Here is a 25,401-nt window from a genome sequence, read left to right as displayed (position 1 = left end):
TGGTGCGCTCTTGTATGGGCATTGAATTATTTTTTTGGGAGGGAGGCAACGTGGCCCCCCCTCCTGAGGCCTATAATGGCCCCGGGGACCCCATCCCCTGGGCATTGCCTTGTTTTCTTTTTCAAATAAAATAGTATGGGAGGGGGGCCGTGTGGCCCCCATTCCCAAGGCCACTTCTGACCTCGGGGACCCCATCCCCGGGGCCTGGCCAGCCTGGTTCTTTTTTTGAGGAGGGGGCCATGTGGCCCCCCTCCTAAGGCCAATTATGGCCCCGGGGAACCCATCCCCTGGGGATGTCCTTCCGTTTAAAAAAAAATCAATAAAAGGGAGGGGCCGCGTGGCCCCCCTCCTGGGCCACTTACGGCCCCAGGGAACCATCCCCCGGGGCCTGCCCTCAGCATTGGGGACCGTGGGGGAAGCCCCAATGCCCCCATGGTCCCTTCTGGCTCCCCGTCTCCTGCGGGAGCGGGCATTGCTTTTGGGCAAGGGGAGCTGCTAACATGCAGCTCCACTTGCCCAAAAGCAATTCTGCTTTACTTCGTTGAAGTGAGAGCAGGTTTCCTGCTCTCGCTTCAACAAAGCAAAGCAGGAGTTTGCTATGCCAAGCAAATGGCAATGTCCCTGGGGTGGCATCCCGGGACATTGCAGGAGCCAGCCCAGGGCCATTGAGGGCTCCAGGAGGGGGCCCGCGAGGTCCCCGCTCATTAAAGAAGAAAGCCCCGGGAAGGTGGTAGTCCCAGAGGCTTGGGGGGCCTACGAGGCAACCCCACCTATAATTAATCAAAGCCCCGGGGAGGTGGCTGTCCTCGGGGCTTTGGGGGCCCGCAAGGCCCCCCGCACTTAATTAGGAATGCCCCTGGGAGGTGGCGGTTCCCGGGGCAGCGAGGGAGGGCAGGAGCCCCCCACGCAGTCTTTAAAACAAATCCCCGAGGAGGTGGCAGTCTCTCGGGCTGCGGGGGGGGCCGTGTGCCCCCCGCAGACAAATAACTAAGTCCCAGGGAGGTTGCTGTCCCCAGGGCTGCGGGGGCCGTGGGCCCCTATTAATTAATTAGGCATTGCCCCCGGGGCCTGGCCCACCCGGGGGCTTAAAGAAAACGAAGCGCGGGAGACTGCGCTTCGTTTTTTACATTTTTTCGGCCGGATTCATGCACCCAGCGCTAATTTGGCTGAAATTATTTAAATAAAATGATTTTTGGGGAATGGGGGTCCCTGTGGGACACCCCAAGGTCAGGGAGTTTCTACCCTACCCCCTTTTCTTGTTTTTTTACATTTTTTTAACTGTTTTCTTGTAACTCGGTTACCGAGTCACAAGATGGCTGCCAACACTTTCTGGTTTGGAGTGTTGACAGGCAATCAGAATAAAGCTCGTGCCCGGGAGGGTTCGTGAATCCTCCTCGGTGCTCAGATATAGTGGGCCCGATTCACAGAACTAACTTAAGACAAAATCCTAAACTTACTACCATTGTCGTATTCACAGAAGGCACTTACTCATTTTGGTATTCACAGAAGACACTTTCTCAGTTTAGGAGTCCTAAAGTTAGGACTAACTTTACTACTAACAAACTGAGAAAAATCCTAATTTTAAGACTTTCGGTATTCACAGAGAGCATTTAGGAGTCCTAAAGTTACGACTCCTAACTTCTGTGAATACCGAAATGAGTAAGTGCCTTCTGTGAATACCAAAATGAGTAAGTGCCTTCTGTGAATACCAAAATGGTAGTAAGTTTAGGATTTTGTCCTAAGTTAGTTCTGTGAATCGGGCCCATACATTTTTATTTTTTGAATTTCTCAGCAACTACTGTACGGATTTACACCATTTTAGAAAAAAGGACGCTTTTTGAACCAAGAGCTACCATTTTGCCAAATTTGGTGTAATTCCGTTCAGCAGTTCGGGCTGTTCTAAAATTTCCTATGGAAAAAACGCATTTTGGGACCCCCCTTTTATCTCAGCCCACGCTTGACAAATCACCCCTAAACTTTCCAGACAGGAAATATATATTTGGTGCAAAACCAGATCACACTCCTTTTGTAAATCAAACTTTGGGTCAAAACCTACAGTTCTTGTGCTGCTTTGTTTCAGAGATGCCAGCTTTGCATAAATTAAAAGGTGGTTGCCCCAGACTCGAGCTTTTGAGGTTACGTAAGTCAATACATAGGTTCTCATTACTTAGCAGACATCCAGCTGCACAGCTGGTAGCGCAAAACCAAAAGGGTAAACTTCATCTAATAATCTCATTAACCTCAGGCCACTTGAATTATTAGCAGGCTCATTTGAGTAAATTGTTAGTACTTGCTTCAGCAACAGGACTGGGCAGGTTTTCAACTTTTAGGCTTTGGGTCTATTTATTTGGTTGTAAAAGTTATTTAGTAATAGTGTCATAGTTTGGCTATGTTATTGCTTTGTTGAAAATGTTTCATCCAATTGATTGAATTTTAATGGGAAAAACGAAAGTTTTTGAGAAGTTAGAAAATAAGTTTGCTGAATATGTTTGATCATCGACATGTGTGTCATGAAGTATTACTCTCACTTTCATTATGGTCGCTTATTTCCAATGGCTGCATAGACCTTCTCTGAGTTTGTTTTTGGGCGTTTCCTCTTGTTTTCTTAGTATGGTGCTCATAAGACCTTGGTGAAATGTGCGTAATTTTCTTTGTGGAAATTATGCAAAAGTATTCCAAAATTATCATCATTTACACAAAATGTCAATTTAACATTCTGCGCTATTTTTTAAGGATCAAAAACGCATCTTTACGTTATGATAGGAAACAAGGTCACGTTTAAACCTTAAAAAAGTACCAAATCACACGTGATTGAAAAAGCAGCCGCTCTTCATTCACGCTGTTCCTCTAATCCTGCAATAGGATTTTTAGTTGAATGAAATCTCAATAATACGATGTGGCGTAATGGCGGGATCTTGGGTATTTTGCGTAACAAGCATGATACAAAATACCAGAAAGTATTCAAAATTATGCTGGCGTAAACTAGATTTTGCCTGAGCTTCTTCAAAGCCTTCTTCACAGAGTTTGAAATAAGAACGAGTTGGACCTCATTGGACCATATTTACGAAATTAGATCATCAGCTTTGGTTTTGAGCTACTTACCTGAACCTTGCTTGTTGGGGCTACTAGCGCCTTCTCGCCCCATCTCATCTGTCATAGTCTGAAAACATGCCAGGTGAAATAATTGCTACTGTATGCACAAACCCTTCTGCTGGATATAAAACCTCAAACCAATCAGAGCAAGCATGGCTTCCACACTCATAAAGGAGTAGATCACCCCCCAAGTATTCAGGTAAACTGACTTCAAAGGATTTCCCAATGTAAAGAGACATAGGACTCAGGGGCGTGGCTAGCCGAGCAGCGAGATGGCCGCTCTCTGAGTGAGCTCCGCCGGCTACTCCGATTAATCCTTTCATAATCCTGTTCCTGGCGACTGCGGAACCCCACACCTCCCGGGTCCTGCAGCCTACACCCGGGTGATCCTCCGAACCGAGCCGGGAGAGCGGGGACGGTTCCCCCTTGCAGCGGAGACGGACGCCTTTTTTGCCGGCTGGCGGGCTGGTCCTGGCCCGCACCGGAAGTGCCCCTCGCCGGGAGCCGCGAGTCACGGTGGGCCGCGGCTTCAGAGGCCCCAGCGGATTGAGTGGCACTTGCTGTGGGCGCCTCGCAACGAAATCCCCATTGCTGCCGACGGAGGGTTCCCCCGTCGGAAGGCTGCGGGGAGATAGAGGAGACCGGTGCGCTTTGGCGGAACGGCCGCGCCGCGGTGAGGGGATCCTGCAGCCACCGAGGGCGGCGCTGGCCGGTGTCGAGCTCGGTGGAGATCGTAGAAGTTGGTCTGCGCCAGCAACATCGAGGCGACGACCGCAGAGGAGGTGAGAGGGTGCCGTGGAGGGATGAGGGGCACAGTCGATCCTGCCGCTTCGTAGCGGCGCCGGGACCTCCCACGGATCTTCAGCTCGGCGGGTCACACAATTGAACACCCGGAGAGGACCCTTGCAGCCCTGAACCCCCTGAGCCCCGGCGCGGCGCTCTCCTAGTGGAGTGAGCGGACACCTCGTTGCACTGCGGAAGCCCGCCACTTTGGATCCGGGGGAGGCCCTAGTTGAACGCTGAGGCTTGCTGAGCTCACTGGGCACCTACGGAGTTCACTAACGCGGCTGGCCCTGCTTGCCACGTGTTAAGAGTCACGCCTGGAGCGCACTGGCGCTGCCTGGACAGTCGCGCACATACGGGGCAATCGCTAGAGGTGGCACAGAGGGGTGCTGCCCCATTGCTTGGCCGGTGGATAGCTCTTGACTGCTGCGATGGGGAAAACTGACGCCAAACAACCTAAGCTGACATTTGACGGTAAAAGACCTCCGAAGAACGCGATAATGGAGCCGGATGCTGGCACGTCGACGTCGCAGGGTGCTGCCCCAGACATAGACTTTGGGGCCCTGATCATGGAGGTGAGGACCAGCCTTAAGAGCATAGATGCTAAACTCGACACCATGACGGCGCAACTCGAAACCGTGAAGGCTAAGGTGGACACCCACGAGCAGCGGCTGGACTGTCTCGAAAATGGGCAAACTGAGTGTTGCGAATTCCAGCAACAGGCTAAGCGGCACATCACGACGCTGGAGCGCGAACTCGACACTCTGCGCGCCAAGTCGGACGGTTTGGAAGCGCGCTCCAGAAGATCCAACATCCGCATTACGGGCGTTCCAGAGACTACAAACACGGGAAAGATGGAATCGTTTGTGTCGAACCTCCTGCATGAACTGTTCGACCCGGACTTGTCCCCGGTGTTCACGGTGGAGAGGGCACACAGATCACTGGGGAAGAAGCCCCCGGTGGGGGCCCCACCGCGTCCGATCCTGGCTAAACTACTTAACTACCAAGACAGGGACATCATTCTCAAATTGGCGAGAGAGAAGGGCAAGATCACACATCAGGGTAATCACATATCCTTCTACCCAGATTTCACCCCTCTGGTGCAAGCAGCCCGGAAGGAATTTTTACCAGCGAAGAAAGTTCTATTACAAGCCGGTGTGCCTTACTCTCTCTTATACCCGGCAAAGCTGAAGGTACTCCACGACAACACCTCACACTTCTTCACTGACGCCAAATCAGCCCTCAAATTTGCTAAACACATTTGTGCTGGGGTCAGGAGGAAATCGCCCAGGCTCGAGGAAGCTGCGGAACACCTGAGTGACAACGACTGAGGTCTCTGACATGCTCACCCTGCCAGGCTGCAAATTTACTCTTTGCGACACAGTTGAAAGCTGGATTGAACTCTCGCACAGGTTTGCTCCTCCCGAACTGACTTATTGGGGGCGGGTGGATGCGACACCATTGTACACCGGCTTGTGCTGCTGTCTCCGCGTTCCCACTGGGACACAGGCTGGCTGCGGACCTTGAGGATTACGGGGTGGGGGCACTGCCAGAACCCAGGACCGCTAAAGTTTGATGGTAGCCACCCCGAGTATGCGGGGGTGTTAGCCGAGCGCACCACGCCTCATGGGGTGCCTCCCTTTGTTGTTGATGTTGGGGTATTTCAACGCATTGAGTACATGTTACTGGGATATGTCACGACCTGATTGGGGGGTTGCTGAGGGTAGGGGGTGGAGGGGGGGTTTTATTATGTTGCGAGTTTTGGTTCGTATTGGGTGCATTGTACTACTACACATGCCTATATTTCAGTGCGCTAGGTCTACAGATGTGGGGTCCAGGTGCCAGGGTGGCTTCCGGGGGCGGGGTTGGGTGATGGGGGTCCGGGACTGTCAAATACTTTAATGGGAGGAATCAAAATCTGGACTTGGAACATTAGAGGCCTTGGGGACTTCAAGAAAGCCCGCTTGCTGCATGGCATGTTGTCAAGACACAATGTAGATATTTGCTTCCTACAAGAAACACATCTGAATGTCACCCCCTCAGCTAGATTGAAGAATTCCAGATGGGCGCACGTTTACTCTTCCATTTACTCAAATTATGCGAGTGGCGTAGCTATACTCATTCGCAGAGGGTTGGATTGGCGGGAGTACTCTCAGGTGAGGGATGCGGAGGGTAGATATGTCCTGCTCCATGGGGCTTTACAGGGGCGACCCATTGTCCTAGCTGCAATCTATGGCCCGAATGTGGACGATCCTGACTTTTTTAGAAATGTTTGGGCGAAAATTGTATTGCTGGATTGTCAGGCGGTCGTGTTGGGGGGAGATTTCAATGTTGTGTTAAACGATGACGAGGATCGCACAGGTGTGAGTAGACCGCAGCACACTAGAGCGCGCCAAGCGATCTTTGATATCATGAGGGAGGGTCTACTTTCAGATGTGTGGCGAGTTAGAAATCCGGGTGCCAAAGTAGGGACCTGCTACACCTCTCATAAGGCTGCTTGGTCGTGACTCGATTTCTGGTTGGTGTCGCCTGAAGTTGCGACATGGGTGTCAAATGTTGATATTATGGCTAGATCATTATCAGACCATGCTCCGTGTATGTTGGTATTGCATCCCCCCGACGCTGTACATAGGGCGTTCCAATGGCGCCTTCCCCCACACGCACTCACAGACCCTGTGTTTGTAGAGGAGATAAGAGAGGATATCACTAATTATTTTACTGAGAATGCTGGGTCAGCCACTTCTGAAGCCATTGTGTGGGATGCATTTAAATCTGTTATAAGGGGTCAATGTATTGCACGTAAAGCAGGGGTCCTACGCACCATAAGAGACACGCTAGCTAAACTTGAGGGGGAACTTAAAGACCTGGATGTTGCTTTTAGCTCCGACCCAGCGTTGGCGACTGCTGGCGCTCTGAAAACTAAGCTGTTGGCATTTAATGAGGAGGCGGAGCGAGAGGTGCGGTTTCTAGGGCGGCAGGCAGAGGCGCGCAGATATGGGGAGGGAGATAGGCCTAGCAGGACTCTTGCCAGACTGATTGCCCCTCGCACACAGTCGAACTACATACACACTATCTATGATAACACTGGACGTCTGGTGGTAGGCCAAGAGGCGGTGTTAGGCGCCTTCGCAGACTTCTATGCTGCTCTGTACACCTCGAGACAGCCCACGACACCGGCGTCACTACGGGACTTCCTTGACTCCATAGCACTTGTGTGGTTCAATAACAATCACAGACAATACATGGACCTCACCGTTACAGTGCAAGATATCGCCCAGGTGATTAAAAGCATGCCGGCCAATAAAGCTCCTGGCCCAGATGGCCTGACCACCTCCTTTTATAAAACCTACGTGGCTGAACTAGCGCCGAGACTACACTCTGTGTTTGTCGAGGCTCTCGAGTCACATTCCCTCCCAGACTCCATGCGTGAGGCTCTCATTGTCACGCTCCTCAAGCCAGACAAGGACGACCAACAGCTGGACTCTTACAGGCCCCTGTCCCTCATCAACGTAGATGCCAAAATATACGCAAAAGTTATTGCCGATAGATTGCAACCGATGTTGCCGATGATAGCGCTCCCAGATCAATCGGGATTCATCCCTGGCCGAGCAACATCACATAATCTCAGAACGATCTTTTCGGTCCTTCACTATTTACACCCGTCAGTGCAGGCAGCGGTGGTGTTTTTGGACGCCACCAAAGCCTTTGACTCCTTAGAATGGCCCTACCTCTTCTGTGTGCTGAGGCGGATGGGATTCAGCCAAAACTTCCTGACCCTTATTAAGCTCCTATACACGAAACCCAGAGCCCGAGTGAGCGTTAATGGTCTTGTCTCCAAGCCGTTCGATGTCTCGAGGGGTACTAGGCAGGGCTGCCCTCTCTCCCCGCTCCTCTTTGCGATTGCGATGGAGCCACTAGCGGCTCGAGTTCGGCAGCACCATACTGCCAGGGGCATCGGATTCAGTGCTAGAAGCTTACTGATCTCGCTGTACGCGGACGATGTCACCTTGTACGTCCTGAACCCTAAAGACAACCTGAGCCCGATACTTCGTGAATTTGTGAGGTTTGAGGGCTTGGCAGGGATATCCATTAATTGGTCGAAGTCAGTGGCCTTCCCCCTTACGGAGAGCACTGTTAGGCCTGCCCCTGACTACCCCCTCAGGTGGGAGACGGAAGCTGTCAAGTATTTGGGCATCTGGATCAGCCGAGATGTACAGGAGTTGTGGTCGCTGAATTTTGGTAGGGCGGTGGACTGGCTGGAAGGAAAGGTCGAAGTCTGGAATAAGCTACCGCTGTCCCTGGTCGCTAGAATTGCTCTGGCCAAGATGGTGGTCCTTCCCAAATTCTTGTACCTGTTCGTCAACGTGCCACTACCTATGACAACGCACTTCCACACCCGGGTCCGCTCATTACTGCTGAAACTGGTGTGGGCCGGCGGCCAGGCCAGAGTCTCCTGGGACCTACTCACGCTTCCGCTCCGACAGGGTGGCCTGGGGGCCCCGGACTTGAAGCTCTATTCACTCTGTGCACAAGCTCAGTTCTTACATTTCTGGGCCTACCCAACCCCCTACCAGCCGCATGTGGCGGTGGAACTGGCAGTAGTCGCCCCCTTGCCATTACGAGTGGCACTATATGGAGAGGTTACGTGCCCGTCGCGTGATGTAGACACAGTGGAAATGGTCCGCTGGTCCTGGCGCGAACTTCGGAAACGAGCAGGTCTCTCCCTGCTTTATGCGCCGGCGGTTCCTCTGAGGGGCAACCCGATGCTGCCTTGTTTGACGGCAAGAGGTGACGTCCTCACTATCCGTGGGAGTCGACTTCTCACCTTCGCTGACCTATATCCAGATGGCTCATTTTTCGAGATGCCTGCGGATGGGGATGCCCAGCCTTGCACGTTTGCTGACACATTACTATATCATTCCCTTAGGGAATCTTGCAAGAAGATAGGACCGTGCTTCCCGGAAGAGCCTTGCGCACTAGAAGCCCTGCAAAACTTGCTCTCACGGCCCTCCCCTAAAAAACTGGTGTCCAGATTATATAACTGCATGCAGGAACAAGCCCCGGTGACAGTAGCCGCGGCCGAGGCCGCTTGGGCTGAGGACCTGGGGGACCAGTTGCCGGATGACGCATGGGAGTATTGCTGCGCTCAACTCACAGCTCTATCACCGAGTTACCGACTGCGGCTTATCCACTTCAAATTCCTACACAGATACTACCGCACTCCGACGCTACTACGCCGCATGGGTATACGTGAGGACGCCTCTTGCTGGAAATGTGGGGGTGACGATGCCACCTTTCTTCATGTGGCTTGGAGCTGCCCCAAGCTGGGGGCATACTGGTCAGGGATCTTCAATGCCATCAATCAAATCACGGGGAGGAGGGACTCACCGTCTCCACTGCTGGGATTACTGGGGTATGTTAAGCACACTGTGCCCTGCGACAGGAAACTACATGCATTACTCCTGTTATACGCCAAACGACAGATCGCTATACACTGGGGCAGGCCGGCCCTCCCCACGCTTGAGAGCTGGATCAGAGATGTGACTTACGGCCACACTCAACTGACACACTATTGGGAGACCATGCCCACCGCTTCCAGGCCCACTGACATATGGGGCCCGTTTGTACAGTGGACTACAGAACGCACGGCCCTTGACTCCGCCGGTACCTCACGTGCTACTAGTATTTCAGACGACATGGGCTAAAGGTGCGCGCTGCGTAGGTTAACGATAGAGGTCCCGCTGCCCCCGCGCTTACACTGACAGGAACTGCCCAGACGTAAGCTTTGCGTTTACTGCCTCCACTGACCCGGATAGAGTCCCCTGCCCCCCCCCCCCTCCCGCCCTACTGGGCCGACTGTGGATAATTCATTGCCCCTCCCCCCCTCCCCCCCACCCCGCCCGTCCGTCGCTAATTCGTACACAGCCAGGATACCTTTCCGAGCCCGCCCTGAACATGGCTGGCCCTCTATTGGGGAGACCAGTGGCGGACCCGCGCGACCCCTTGGTGAACTGAAATGTGGTACGAACGCTGTTTCCAAGTACTTGCACCTATGTTTGACGTTTTTGGTTTGGCTTGTTGGGGGGTCCTGTTGGGAGAAACATGGTGCTGACTGACACGTCCTTTTTATAGGCTGCTGTAGCGGGTGGTTGACTGCTGCTTCTTCGGAGGCGGCTTCATTGACTTTCGCTATCTTTCAATTGTCAGCAGCACTGAGACAAAAGTAAGACCGTTTACTCGCTAGAGATGCACAGTACACACTGCAGATTTTATTGTATCTTAAGTTTACCTCTGAATGATCCACCGGCCGGATGAGGGCCTTAAAGATATTTATATGTAATCTTTGTATAATCTACCAGATAGCGGCCTGCCTCCGGGTTGTTGGCGTGACGCAGTGTACAACATCTGTTTCATTTGTTAATAATAAATGTCTTACAACCAAAAAAAAAAAAAAAAAAAAAAGAGACATAGGAGTCAACAAGGGTTATGCCAACATTTTGAAAGGTGCGTACATATAGGTACGCATAGATTTACTATTTGAAACTCCACATCTCTACCACTGCCGATTTTCAAAGAGATCAAAACCTGTATTTTCACCCCAAGTACCAAGATTGTAAACGCCTCACTTCGTCAAAACACTAGCCCTGACTGGCTTAAAGTAGGACAAGTAGCCCCCGCGTAAAAAAAACCCATGGCAGACTGCTCTGATCCTAATAACTTTTGACCCATCTCCAACATCCCTACCCTGGCAAAGCTCTTAGAAAAATGTGTCTAGAGCCAACTCTGCTATCACATAAACGACTATCAGCTCCTCGATCAGAACCAATCAGGTTTCCGTCAAGACCACAGCACTGAATCTGCACTAAAAATGCTGGATCAAAATGAATTGTGCCTTCTGATACTGCTTGATTTATCGGATGCCTTTGACCCAGTCAAACATGATAATCTACTGAATTTACATGAACAAACGATGGGCTTATCAGGTGTCGTTTTACAATGGTTCTTGTCATTCTTCCAAAACAGATCCCTAAGAGTCAAAGTGAATCAATCTTTGTCTAAGCCCCACGCAATCACTCTTGGTGTTCCTCAAGGATCTGCTCTATCACCCATTCTCTTTAATGTATTCCTTGAACCACTAGCAAACCACCTAAAATCTACCAACATCCATTACCATATGTATGCTGATGACACTCAGATGTATCTCAAAATTGCCTCCCCAGAGGACATTATATCGCTCAATTCCATCTTACAAAACACACAACTCTGGCTTACTGATAACCTTCTCAAACTAAACGCAGCTAAAACCGAATATCTCCTCATCTCTCCGCCGAATAACATCCCCAGGATTGAGTTCTGGTTGAAACATATTACAGTCCTTGAATGTCCGCCCCACATCATAGACTGCACTAGATTCCTGGGTAGTATAATAGACAAACACCAGAATATGCAGGATCACATTAGCATATCCATCAAAGGAGCAATTTATCAAATGAGCATTCTGCAGAAACTTAAACCCTACTTCCACATGAAGATCTAAAACAAGTGGTTGTGTGGAAGCTCTTGTTTTACCCAGGCTGCATTATGGTAGTGCCACACCATGTGGCTTACCTCAATACAAAGCTGCCCCTCTAAGAGCCGCCCTCAGCGTAGCAGCAAGACTTGTCCTCAGAACTAAAAGAAACACACGCATATCACTGGCTTTAAAATCCTTAAACTGGCAAACGTACGAATCAAGAATCTAACTGAAAATTGCATGCATGATGCATAAAGCGTTACACTTCAATACCCCCAGTTACTTGGCTCAACAGCTGGAAAAGTCAGGTGGCAGCAGATCCTTGCGAGGTGCGCACACCTTGCTTCTGAAAACTTTATAGATAAATACATAAATAATAAAAATCTACATACATAGAAGATAACCATTGTCAAGTTAAATATATTGGACGATAAGTATAGTAAATGTATTCTTACCTATTTACAGTTATCTTCGCGACATTCTGAAAGCCCAATATTGTTACAGGATATTAAAACACGGACATGCTAGCAGTAAACTCCAAAAAAGTTTTGTTTTTCTATAGCCAAAATGCCATAAACCCTTTCTTTATGATATCCACATTGATGCGATAAACATATATATATTCTCGTAGACTAACCAGTTTTTGTAATTAGAAAAAAATCCTAAACTACAACTATGTTTCTATTGCTTCATCACTTGATATCCTTCTATCCATAAGCTGTTTTCTTGAAAGATTGTTGGGTCTGAGACATTTTGAATAGTAAAGGTGGAGAGTTGTTGTTATGTAAAAACAAGAGTTGATGGACAGAATGCAGCACAATGTCATACATTCACCCCACTACAGAGATCGGGGCCTAATTCCATAATTTTTTTGCTCACCATGCTATTCCAGTTTGAACCCAGCCATATGCAAATCAGGCTTGACCCTGTGCCTCATGGGAACAGTCCAGCCCAAACTGCCAAGCCAGGTCCTCCCTGGACTGGAAACAAGCATCCTAGGACCGGTTTCGGGGTATCATCCCTCTTCAGCCAGGATAGCATGATTCCAGTGGCATGGAGAGCACGGGACCCACGTCTGGCAAACCCGTCCCACTCGGGGTGATAAATGCAAAAACAACAGTTGATGGACAGAATGCAGAACAATGTCATACATTCACCCCAGTACATAGATCTGGGCCTAAATCCATAGCTTTTTTTGCTCACCATGCCATTCCAGTTGAACCCAGCCATATGCAAATCAGTTTTGACCTTGTGCCTCATGGGGACAGTCCAGCCCAAACTGCCAAGCCAGGTCCTCCCTGGACTGGAAACAAGCATCCTAGGACTGGTTTCGGGGTGTCACCCCTCTTCAGCCAGGATAGCTTGATTCCAGTGGCATGGAGAGCACAGGACCCACGTCTGGCAAACCCGTTCCACTCGGGGTGATAAATGCAAAAACAACAGTTGATGGACAGAATGTAGAACAATGTCATACATTCACCCCAGTAGAGATCTGGGCCTAAGTCTATCGTTTTTTTGCTCACCATGCCATTCCAGTTTGAACCCAGCCATGTGCAAATCAGTCTTGACCCTGTGCCTCATGGGAACAGTCCATCCTAGGACCGGTTTCGGGATCTGTGACTGGGGGTGAGTGTTTGAAAAGTTTCAGCACTCCATCCATTACCTCCTTGTGTTTGCTTTGTTCGCCCTAATTTGGCAGGGTATGCCCAGACGTGGGTCCCTTGCTCACTTTGCTACTGGATTCAAGCTAGCCTGGCTGAAGAGGTCTGTTAGCCCGAAACCGGTCCAAGGGTGCTTGTTTCGAGTCCAGGGAAGACATGGCTTGGCAGTTCGGGCTGGACTGTTTTCATGAGGCACAGGGTCAAACCTGATTTGCATATAACTGTGTCTGACCTGGGGTGGCAAAGTGAGCTAAAGAATGATGATGGATTCAACCCAGATCTGTGACTAGGGTTGAGTGTTTGAAAAGTTTCAGCACTCCGTCCATCATCTCCTTGTGGTTGCTTTGTTCGCCCTAAGTTGGCAGGGTATGCCCAGATGTCGTTGCCGTTGGGGCCTGGCCCACCCGGGGGCTTAAAGAAAACAAAGCACGGGAGACCGCGCTTCATTTTTTTACATTTTTTCGGCCGGATTCGTGCACCCAGCACAAATTTGGCCGAAATTATTTTTAAAAAATGATTTTTTGGGGATGGGGGTCCCTGTGGGACCCCCCAAGGTCAGGAAGTTTCTGCCCTACCCCCCTTTTCTTGTTTTTTTACATTTTTTTAACTGTTTTCTTGTGACTCGGTTACCGAGTCACAAGATGGCTGACAACATTTTCTGGTTTGGAGTGTTGTCAGGCAATCAGAATAAAGCTTGTGCCCGGGAGGGTTCGCGAATCCTCCTCAGTGCTCAGATATATACATTTTTATTTTTGAATTTCTCAGCAACTACTGTACGGATTTACACCATTTTTAAAAAAAGGACGCTTTTTGAACCAAGAGCTACCATTTTGCCAAATTTGGTGTAATTCCGTTCAGCAGTTCGGGCTGTTCTAAAATTTCCTATGGAAATTAACATGGAAAAAACGCGTTTTGGGATCCCCCTTTTATCTCAGCCCACGCTTGACAAATCACCCCTAAACTTTCCAGACAGGAAATATATATTTGGTGCAAAACCAGATCACACTCCTTTTGTAAATCGAACTTTGGGTCAAAACCTACAGTTCTTGTGCTGCTTTGTTTTAAAGATGCCAGCTTTGCATAAATTAAAAGGTGGTTGCCCCAGACTCGAGCTTTTGAGGTTACGTAGGTCAATACAAAGGTTCTCATTACTTAGCAGACATCCTGCTGCACAGCTGGTAGCGCAAAACCAAAAGGGTAAAGGTCATCTAATAATCTCATTTACCTCAGGCCACTTGAATTATTAGCAGGCTCATTTGAGTAAATTGTTAGTACTTGCTTCAGCAACAGGACTGGGCAGGTTTTCAACTTTTAGGCTTTGGGTCTATTTATGTGGTTGGAAAAGTTATTTAGTAATGGTGTCATAGTTTGGCTACGTTATTCCTTTGTTGAAAATGTTTCATCCAATTGATTGAATTTCAATGGGAAAAACGAAAGTTTTTGAGAAGTTAGAAAATACGTTTGCTGAATATGTTTGATCATCGACATGTGTGTCATGAAGTATTACTCTCACTTTCATTATGGTCGCTTATTTCCAATGGCTGCATAGACCTTCTCTGAGTTTGTATTTGGGCGTTTCCACTTGTTTTCTTAGTATGGTGCTCATAAGACCTTGGTGAAATGTGCGTAATTTTCTTTGTGGAAATTATGCAAAAGTATTCCAAAATTATCATCATTTACACAAAATGTCAATTTAACATTCTGCGCTATTTTTTAAGGATCAAAAACGCATCTTTACGTTATGATAGGAAACAAGGTCACGTTTAACCCTTAAAAAAGTACCAAATCACACGTGATTGAAAAAGCAGCCGCTCTTCATTCACGCTGTTCCTCTAATCCTGCAATAGGATTTTTAGTTGAATGAAATCTCAATAATACGATGTGGCGTAATGGCGGGATCTTGGGTATTTTGCGTAACAAGCATGATACAAAATACCAGAAAGTATTAAAAATTATGCTGGCGTAAACTAGATTTTGCCTGAGCTTCTTCAAAGCCTTCTTCACAGAGTTTGAAATAAGAACGAGTTGGACCTCATTGGACCATATTTACGAAATTAGATCATCAGCTTTGGTTTTGAGCTACTTACCTGAACCTTGCTTGTTGGGGCTACTAGCGCCTTCTCGCCCCATCTCATCTGTCATAGTCTGAAAACATGCCAGGTGAAATAATTGCTACTGTATGCACAAACCCTTCTGCTGGATATAAAACCTCAAACCAATCAGAGCAAGCATGGCTTCCACCCTCATAAAGGAGTAGATCACCCCCCAAGTATTCAGGTAAACTGACTTCAAAGGATTTCCCAATGTAAAGAGACATAGGACTCAGGGGCGTGGCTAGCCGAGCAGCGAGATGGCCGCTCTCTGAGTGAGCTCCGCCGGCTACTCCGATTAATCCTTTCATAATCCTGTTCCTGGCGACTGCGGAACCCCACACCTCCCGGGTCCTGCAACCTACACCCGGGTGATCCTCCGAACCGAGCCGGGAGAGCGGGGACGGTTCCCCCTTGCAGCGGAGACGGACGCCTTTTTTGCCGGCTGGCGGGCTGGTCCTGGCCCGCACCGGAAGTGCCCCTCGCCGGGAGCCGCGAGTCACGGTGGGCCGCGGCTTCAGAGGCCCCAGCGGATTGAGTGGCACTTGCTGTGGGCGCCTCGCAACGAAATCCCCATTGCTGCCGACGGAGGGTTCCCCCGTCGGAAGGCTGCGGGGAGATAGAGGAGACCGGTGCGCTTTGGCGGAACGGCCGCGCCGCGGTGAGGGGATCCTGCAGCCACCGAGGGCGGCGCTGGCCGGTGTCGAGCTCGGTGGAGATCGTAGAAGTTGGTCTGCGCCAGCAACATCGAGGCGACGACCGCAGAGGAGGTGAGAGGGTGCCGTGGAGGGATGAGGGGCACAGTCGATCCTGCCGCTTCGTAGCGGCGCCGGGACCTCCCACGGATCTTCAGCTCGGCGGGTCACACAATTGAACACCCGGAGAGGACCCTTGCAGCCCTGAACCCCCTGAGCCCCGGCGCGGCGCTCTCCTAGTGGAGTGAGCGGACACCTCGTTGCACTGCGGAAGCCCGCCACTTTGGATCCGGGGGAGGCCCTAGTTGAACGCTGAGGCTTGCTGAGCTCACTGGGCACCTACGGAGTTCACTAACGCGGCTGGCCCTGCTTGCCACGTGTTAAGAGTCACGCCTGGAGCGCACTGGCGCCGCCTGGACAGTCGCGCACATACGGGGCAATCGCTAGAGGTGGCACAGAGGGGTGCTGCCCCATTGCTTGGCCGGTGGATAGCTCTTGACTGCTGCGATGGGGAAAACTGACGCCAAACAACCTAAGCTGACATTTGACGGTAAAAGACCTCCGAAGAACGCGATAATGGAGCCGGATGCTGGCACGTCGACGTCGCAGGGTGCTGCCCCAGACATAGACTTTGGGGCCCTGATCATGGAGGTGAGGACCAGCCTTAAGAGCATAGATGCTAAACTCGACACCATGACGGCGCAACTCGAAACCGTGAAGGCTAAGGTGGACACCCACGAGCAGCGGCTGGACTGTCTCGAAAATGGGCAAACTGAGTGTTGCGAATTCCAGCAACAGGCTAAGCGGCACATCACGACGCTGGAGCGCGAACTCGACACTCTGCGCGCCAAGTCGGACGGTTTGGAAGCGCGCTCCAGAAGATCCAACATCCGCATTACGGGCGTTCCAGAGACTACAAACACGGGAAAGATGGAATCGTTTGTGTCGAACCTCCTGCATGAACTGTTCGACCCGGACTTGTCCCCGGTGTTCACGGTGGAGAGGGCACACAGATCACTGGGGAAGAAGCCCCCGGTGGGGGCCCCACCGCGTCCGATCCTGGCTAAACTACTTAACTACCAAGACAGGGACATCATTCTCAAATTGGCGAGAGAGAAGGGCAAGATCACACATCAGGGTAATCACATATCCTTCTACCCAGATTTCACCCCTCTGGTGCAAGCAGCCCGGAAGGAATTTTTACCAGCGAAGAAAGTTCTATTACAAGCCGGTGTGCCTTACTCTCTCTTATACCCGGCAAAGCTGAAGGTACTCCACGACAACACCTCACACTTCTTCACTGACGCCAAATCAGCCCTCAAATTTGCTAAACACATTTGTGCTGGGGTCAGGAGGAAATCGCCCAGGCTCGAGGAAGCTGCGGAACACCTGAGTGACAACGACTGAGGTCTCTGACATGCTCACCCTGCCAGGCTGCAAATTTACTCTTTGCGACACAGTTGAAAGCTGGATTGAACTCTCGCACAGGTTTGCTCCTCCCGAACTGACTTATTGGGGGCGGGTGGATGCGACACCATTGTACACCGGCTTGTGCTGCTGTCTCCGCGTTCCCACTGGGACACAGGCTGGCTGCGGACCTTGAGGATTACGGGGTGGGGGCACTGCCAGAACCCAGGACCGCTAAAGTTTGATGGTAGCCACCCCGAGTATGCGGGGGTGTTAGCCGAGCGCACCACGCCTCATGGGGTGCCTCCCTTTGTTGTTGATGTTGGGGTATTTCAACGCATTGAGTACATGTTACTGGGATATGTCACGACCTGATTGGGGGGTTGCTGAGGGTAGGGGGTGGAGGGGGGGTTTTATTATGTTGCGAGTTTTGGTTCGTATTGGGTGCATTGTACTACTACACATGCCTATATTTCAGTGCGCTAGGTCTACAGATGTGGGGTCCAGGTGCCAGGGTGGCTTCCGGGGGCGGGGTTGGGTGATGGGGGTCCGGGACTGTCAAATACTTTAATGGGAGGAATCGAAATCTGGACTTGGAACATTAGAGGCCTTGGGGACTTCAAGAAAGCCCGCTTGCTGCATGGCATGTTGTCAAGACACAATGTAGATATTTGCTTCCTACAAGAAACACATCTGAATGTCACCCCCTCAGCTAGATTGAAGAATTCCAGATGGGCGCACGTTTACTCTTCCATTTACTCAAATTATGCGAGTGGCGTAGCTATACTCATTCGCAGAGGGTTGGATTGGCGGGAGTACTCTCAGGTGAGGGATGCGGAGGGTAGATATGTCCTGCTCCATGGGGCTTTACAGGGGCGACCCATTGTCCTAGCTGCAATCTATGGCCCGAATGTGGACGATCCTGACTTTTTTAGAAATGTTTGGGCGAAAATTGTATTGCTGGATTGTCAGGCGGTCGTGTTGGGGGGAGATTTCAATGTTGTGTTAAACGATGACGAGGATCGCACAGGTGTGAGTAGACCGCAGCACACTAGAGCGCGCCAAGCGATCTTTGATATCATGAGGGAGGGTCTACTTTCAGATGTGTGGCGAGTTAGAAATCCGGGTGCCAAAGTAGGGACCTGCTACACCTCTCATAAGGCTGCTTGGTCGTGACTCGATTTCTGGTTGGTGTCGCCTGAAGTTGCGACATGGGTGTCAAATGTTGATATTATGGCTAGATCATTATCAGACCATGCTCCGTGTATGTTGGTATTGCATCCCCCCGACGCTGTACATAGGGCGTTCCAATGGCGCCTTCCCCCACACGCACTCACAGACCCTGTGTTTGTAGAGGAGATAAGAGAGGATATCACTAATTATTTTACTGAGAATGCTGGGTCAGCCACTTCTGAAGCCATTGTGTGGGATGCATTTAAATCTGTTATAAGGGGTCAATGTATTGCACGTAAAGCAGGGGTCCTACGCACCATAAGAGACACGCTAGCTAAACTTGAGGGGGAACTTAAAGACCTGGATGTTGCTTTTAGCTCCGACCCAGCGTTGGCGACTGCTGGCGCTCTGAAAACTAAGCTGTTGGCATTTAATGAGGAGGCGGAGCGAGAGGTGCGGTTTCTAGGGCGGCAGGCAGAGGCGCGCAGATATGGGGAGGGAGATAGGCCTAGCAGGACTCTTGCCAGACTGATTGCCCCTCGCACACAGTCGAACTACATACACACTATCTATGATAACACTGGACGTCTGGTGGTAGGCCAAGAGGTGGTGTTAGGCGCCTTCGCAGACTTCTATGCTGCTCTGTACACCTCGAGACAGCCCACGACACCGGCGTCACTACGGGACTTCCTTGACTCCATAGCACTTGTGTGGTTCAATAACAATCACAGACAATACATGGACCTCACCGTTACAGTGCAAGATATCGCCCAGGTGATTAAAAGCATGCCGGCCAATAAAGCTCCTGGCCCAGATGGCCTGACCACCTCCTTTTATAAAACCTACGTGGCTGAACTAGCGCCGAGACTACACTCTGTGTTTGTCGAGGCTCTCGAGTCACATTCCCTCCCAGACTCCATGCGTGAGGCTCTCATTGTCACGCTCCTCAAGCCAGACAAGGACGACCAACAGCTGGACTCTTACAGGCCCCTGTCCCTCATCAACGTAGATGCCAAAATATACGCAAAAGTTATTGCCGATAGATTGCAACCGATGTTGCCGATGATAGCGCTCCCAGATCAATCGGGATTCATCCCTGGCCGAGCAACATCACATAATCTCAGAACGATCTTTTCGGTCCTTCACTATTTACACCCGTCAGTGCAGGCAGCGGTGGTGTTTTTGGACGCCACCAAAGCCTTTGACTCCTTAGAATGGCCCTACCTCTTCTGTGTGCTGAGGCGGATGGGATTCAGCCAAAACTTCCTGACCCTTATTAAGCTCCTATACACGAAACCCAGAGCCCGAGTGAGCGTTAATGGTCTTGTCTCCAAGCCGTTCGATGTCTCGAGGGGTACTAGGCAGGGCTGCCCTCTCTCCCCGCTCCTCTTTGCGATTGCGATGGAGCCACTAGCGGCTCGAGTTCGGCAGCACCATACTGCCAGGGGCATCGGATTCAGTGCTAGAAGCTTACTGATCTCGCTGTACGCGGACGATGTCACCTTGTACGTCCTGAACCCTAAAGACAACCTGAGCCCGATACTTCGTGAATTTGTGAGGTTTGAGGGCTTGGCAGGGATATCCATTAATTGGTCGAAGTCAGTGGCCTTCCCCCTTACGGAGAGCACTGTTAGGCCTGCCCCTGACTACCCCCTCAGGTGGGAGACGGAAGCTGTCAAGTATTTGGGCATCTGGATCAGCCGAGATGTACAGGAGTTGTGGTCGCTGAATTTTGGTAGGGCGGTGGACTGGCTGGAAGGAAAGGTCGAAGTCTGGAATAAGCTACCGCTGTCCCTGGTCGCTAGAATTGCTCTGGCCAAGATGGTGGTCCTTCCCAAATTCTTGTACCTGTTCGTCAACGTGCCACTACCTATGACAACGCACTTCCACACCCGGGTCCGCTCATTACTGCTGAAACTGGTGTGGGCCGGCGGCCAGGCCAGAGTCTCCTGGGACCTACTCACGCTTCCGCTCCGACAGGGTGGCCTGGGGGCCCCGGACTTGAAGCTCTATTCACTCTGTGCACAAGCTCAGTTCTTACATTTCTGGGCCTACCCAACCCCCTACCAGCCGCATGTGGCGGTGGAACTGGCAGTAGTCGCCCCCTTGCCATTACGAGTGGCACTATATGGAGAGGTTACGTGCCCGTCGCGTGATGTAGACACAGTGGAAATGGTCCGCTGGTCCTGGCGCGAACTTCGGAAACGAGCAGGTCTCTCCCTGCTTTATGCGCCGGCGGTTCCTCTGAGGGGCAACCCGATGCTGCCTTGTTTGACGGCAAGAGGTGACGTCCTCACTATCCGTGGGAGTCGACTTCTCACCTTCGCTGACCTATATCCAGATGGCTCATTTTTCGAGATGCCTGCGGATGGGGATGCCCAGCCTTGCACGTTTGCTGACACATTACTATATCATTCCCTTAGGGAATCTTGCAAGAAGATAGGACCGTGCTTCCCGGAAGAGCCTTGCGCACTAGAAGCCCTGCAAAACTTGCTCTCACGGCCCTCCCCTAAAAAACTGGTGTCCAGATTATATAAATGCATGCAGGAACAAGCCCCGGTGACAGTAGCCGCGGCCGAGGCCGCTTGGGCTGAGGACCTGGGGGACCAGTTGCCGGATGACGCATGGGAGTATTGCTGCGCTCAACTCACAGCTCTATCACCGAGTTACCGACTGCGGCTTATCCACTTCAAATTCCTACACAGATACTACCGCACTCCGACGCTACTACGCCGCATGGGTATACGTGAGGACGCCTCTTGCTGGAAATGTGGGGGTGACGATGCCACCTTTCTTCATGTGGCTTGGAGCTGCCCCAAGCTGGGGGCATACTGGTCAGGGATCTTCAATGCCATCAATCAAATCACGGGGAGGAGGGACTCACCGTCTCCACTGCTGGGATTACTGGGGTATGTTAAGCACACTGTGCCCTGCGACAGGAAACTACATGCATTACTCCTGTTATACGCCAAACGACAGATCGCTATACACTGGGGCAGGCCGGCCCTCCCCACGCTTGAGAGCTGGATCAGAGATGTGACTTACGGCCACACTCAACTGACACACTATTGGGAGACCATGCCCACCGCTTCCAGGCCCACTGACATATGGGGCCCGTTTGTACAGTGGACTACAGAACGCACGGCCCTTGACTCCGCCGGTACCTCACGTGCTACTAGTATTTCAGACGACATGGGCTAAAGGTGCGCGCTGCGTAGGTTAACGATAGAGGTCCCGCTGCCCCCGCGCTTACACTGACAGGAACTGCCCAGACGTAAGCTTTGCGTTTACTGCCTCCACTGACCCGGATAGAGTCCCCTGCCCCCCCCCCTCCCGCCCTACTGGGCCGACTGTGGATAATTCATTGCCCCTCCCCCCCTCCCCCCCACCCCGCCCGTCCGTCGCTAATTCGTACACAGCCAGGATACCTTTCCGAGCCCGCCCTGAACATGGCTGGCCCTCTATTGGGGAGACCAGTGGCGGACCCGCGCGACCCCTTGGTGAACTGAAATGTGGTACGAACGCTGTTTCCAAGTACTTGCACCTATGTTTGACGTTTTTGGTTTGGCTTGTTGGGGGGTCCTGTTGGGAGAAACATGGTGCTGACTGACACGTCCTTTTTATAGGCTGCTGTAGCGGGTGGTTGACTGCTGCTTCTTCGGAGGCGGCTTCATTGACTTTCGCTATCTTTCAATTGTCAGCAGCACTGAGACAAAAGTAAGACCGTTTACTCGCTAGAGATGCACAGTACACACTGCAGATTTTATTGTATCTTAAGTTTACCTCTGAATGATCCACCGGCCGGATGAGGGCCTTAAAGATATTTATATGTAATCTTTGTATAATCTACCAGATAGCGGCCTGCCTCCGGGTTGTTGGCGTGACGCAGTGTACAACATCTGTTTCATTTGTTAATAATAAATGTCTTACAACCAAAAAAAAAAAAAAAAAAAAAAAAAAAAAGAGACATAGGACTCAACAAGGGTTATGCCAACATTTTGAAAGGTGCGTACATATAGGTACGCATAGATTTACTATTTGAAACTCCACATCTCTACCACTGCCGATTTTCAAAGAGATCAAAACCTGTATTTTCACCCCAAGTACCAAGATTGTAAACGCCTCACTTCGTCAAAACACTAGCCCTGACTGGCTTAAAGTAGGACAAGTAGCCCCCGCGTAAAAAAAACCCATGGCAGACTGCTCTGATCCTAATAACTTTTGACCCATCTCCAACATCCCTACGCTGGCAAAGCTCTTAGAAAAATGTGTCTAGAGCCAACTCTGCTATCACATAAACGACTATCAGCTCCTCGATCAGAACCAATCAGGTTTCCGTCAAGACCACAGCACTGAATCTGCACTTATTCATATCGTGGATGATACACTAAAAATGCTGGATCAAAATGAATTGTGCCTTCTGATACTGCTTGATTTATCGGATGCCTTTGACCCAGTCAAACATGATAATCTACTGAATTTACATGAACAAACGATGGGCTTATCAGGTGTCGTTTTACAATGGTTCTTGTCATTCTTCCAAAACAGATCCCTAAGAGTCAAAGTGAATCAATCTTTGTCTAAGCCCCACGCAATCACTCTTGGTGTTCCTCAAGGATCTGCTCTATCACCCATTCTCTTTAATGTATTCCTTGAACCACTAGCAAACCACCTAAAATCTACCAACATCCATTACCATATGTATGCTGATGACACTCAGATGTATCTCAAAATTGCCTCCCCAGAGGACATTATATCGCTCAATTCCATCTTACAAAACACACAACTCTGGCTTACTGATAACCTTCTCAAACTAAACGCAGCTAAAACCGAATATCTCCTCATCTCTCCGCCGAATAACATCCCCAGGATTGAGTTCTGGTTGAAACATATTACAGTCCTTGAATGTCCGCCCCACATCATAGACTGCACTAGATTCCTGGGTAGTATAATAGACAAACACCAGAATATGCAGGATCACATTAGCATATCCATCAAAGGAGCAATTTATCAAATGAGCATTCTGCAGAAACTTAAACCCTACTTCCACATGAAGATCTAAAACAAGTGGTTGTGTGGAAGCTCTTGTTTTACCCAGGCTGCATTATGGTAGTGCCACACCATGTGGCTTACCTCAATACAAAGCTGCCCCTCTAAGAGCCGCCCTCAGCGTAGCAGCAAGACTTGTCCTCAGAACTAAAAGAAACACACGCATATCACTGGCTTTAAAATCCTTAAACTGGCAAACGTACGAATCAAGAATCTAACTGAAAATTGCATGCATGATGCATAAAGCGTTACACTTCAATACCCCCAGTTACTTGGCTCAACAGCTGGAAAAGTCAGGTGGCAGCAGATCCTTGCGAGGTGCGCACACCTTGCTTCTGAAAACTTTATAGATAAATACATAAATAATAAAAATCTACATACATAGAAGATAACCATTGTCAAGTTAAATATATTGGACGATAAGTATAGTAAATGTATTCTTACCTATTTACAGTTATCTTCGCGACATTCTGAAAGCCCAATATTGTTACAGGATATTAAAACACGGACATGCTAGCAGTAAACTCCAAAAAAGTTTTGTTTTTCTATAGCCAAAATGCCATAAACCCTTTCTTTATGATATCCACATTGATGCGATAAACATATATATATTCTCGTAGACTAACCAGTTTTTGTAATTAGAAAAAAATCCTAAACTACAACTATGTTTCTATTGCTTCATCACTTGATATCCTTCTATCCATAAGCTGTTTTCTTGAAAGATTGTTGGGTCTGAGACATTTTGAATAGTAAAGGTGGAGAGTTGTTGTTATGTAAAAACAAGAGTTGATGGACAGAATGCAGCACAATGTCATACATTCACCCCACTACAGAGATCGGGGCCTAATTCCATAATTTTTTTGCTCACCATGCTATTCCAGTTTGAACCCAGCCATATGCAAATCAGGCTTGACCCTGTGCCTCATGGGAACAGTCCAGCCCAAACTGCCAAGCCAGGTCCTCCCTGGACTGGAAACAAGCATCCTAGGACCGGTTTCGGGGTATCATCCCTCTTCAGCCAGGATAGCATGATTCCAGTGGCATGGAGAGCACGGGACCCACGTCTGGCAAACCCGTCCCACTCGGGGTGATAAATGCAAAAACAACAGTTGATGGACAGAATGCAGAACAATGTCATACATTCACCCCAGTACATAGATCTGGGCCTAAATCCATAGCTTTTTTTGCTCACCATGCCATTCCAGTTGAACCCAGCCATATGCAAATCAGTTTTGACCTTGTGCCTCATGGGGACAGTCCAGCCCAAACTGCCAAGCCAGGTCCTCCCTGGACTGGAAACAAGCATCCTAGGACTGGTTTCGGGGTGTCACCCCTCTTCAGCCAGGATAGCTTGATTCCAGTGGCATGGAGAGCACAGGACCCACGTCTGGCAAACCCGTTCCACTCGGGGTGATAAATGCAAAAACAACAGTTGATGGACAGAATGTAGAACAATGTCATACATTCACCCCAGTAGAGATCTGGGCCTAAGTCTATCGTTTTTTTGCTCACCATGCCATTCCAGTTTGAACCCAGCCATGTGCAAATCAGTCTTGACCCTGTGCCTCATGGGAACAGTCCATCCTAGGACCGGTTTCGGGATCTGTGACTGGGGGTGAGTGTTTGAAAAGTTTCAGCACTCCATCCATTACCTCCTTGTGTTTGCTTTGTTCGCCCTAATTTGGCAGGGTATGCCCAGACGTGGGTCCCTTGCTCACTTTGCTACTGGATTCAAGCTAGCCTGGCTGAAGAGGTCTGTTAGCCCGAAACCGGTCCAAGGGTGCTTGTTTCGAGTCCAGGGAAGACATGGCTTGGCAGTTCGGGCTGGACTGTTTTCATGAGGCACAGGGTCAAACCTGATTTGCATATAACTGTGTCTGACCTGGGGTGGCAAAGTGAGCTAAAGAATGATGATGGATTCAACCCAGATCTGTGAC

The sequence above is a fragment of the Triturus cristatus genome, chromosome 7 (genome assembly GCF_964204655.1).
Source record: "Triturus cristatus chromosome 7, aTriCri1.1, whole genome shotgun sequence".
NCBI lineage: Eukaryota > Metazoa > Chordata > Amphibia > Caudata > Salamandridae > Triturus > Triturus cristatus.
The sequence above is the reverse complement of the archived record's forward strand: the minus strand, read 5'-3'. Positions refer to the sequence as shown.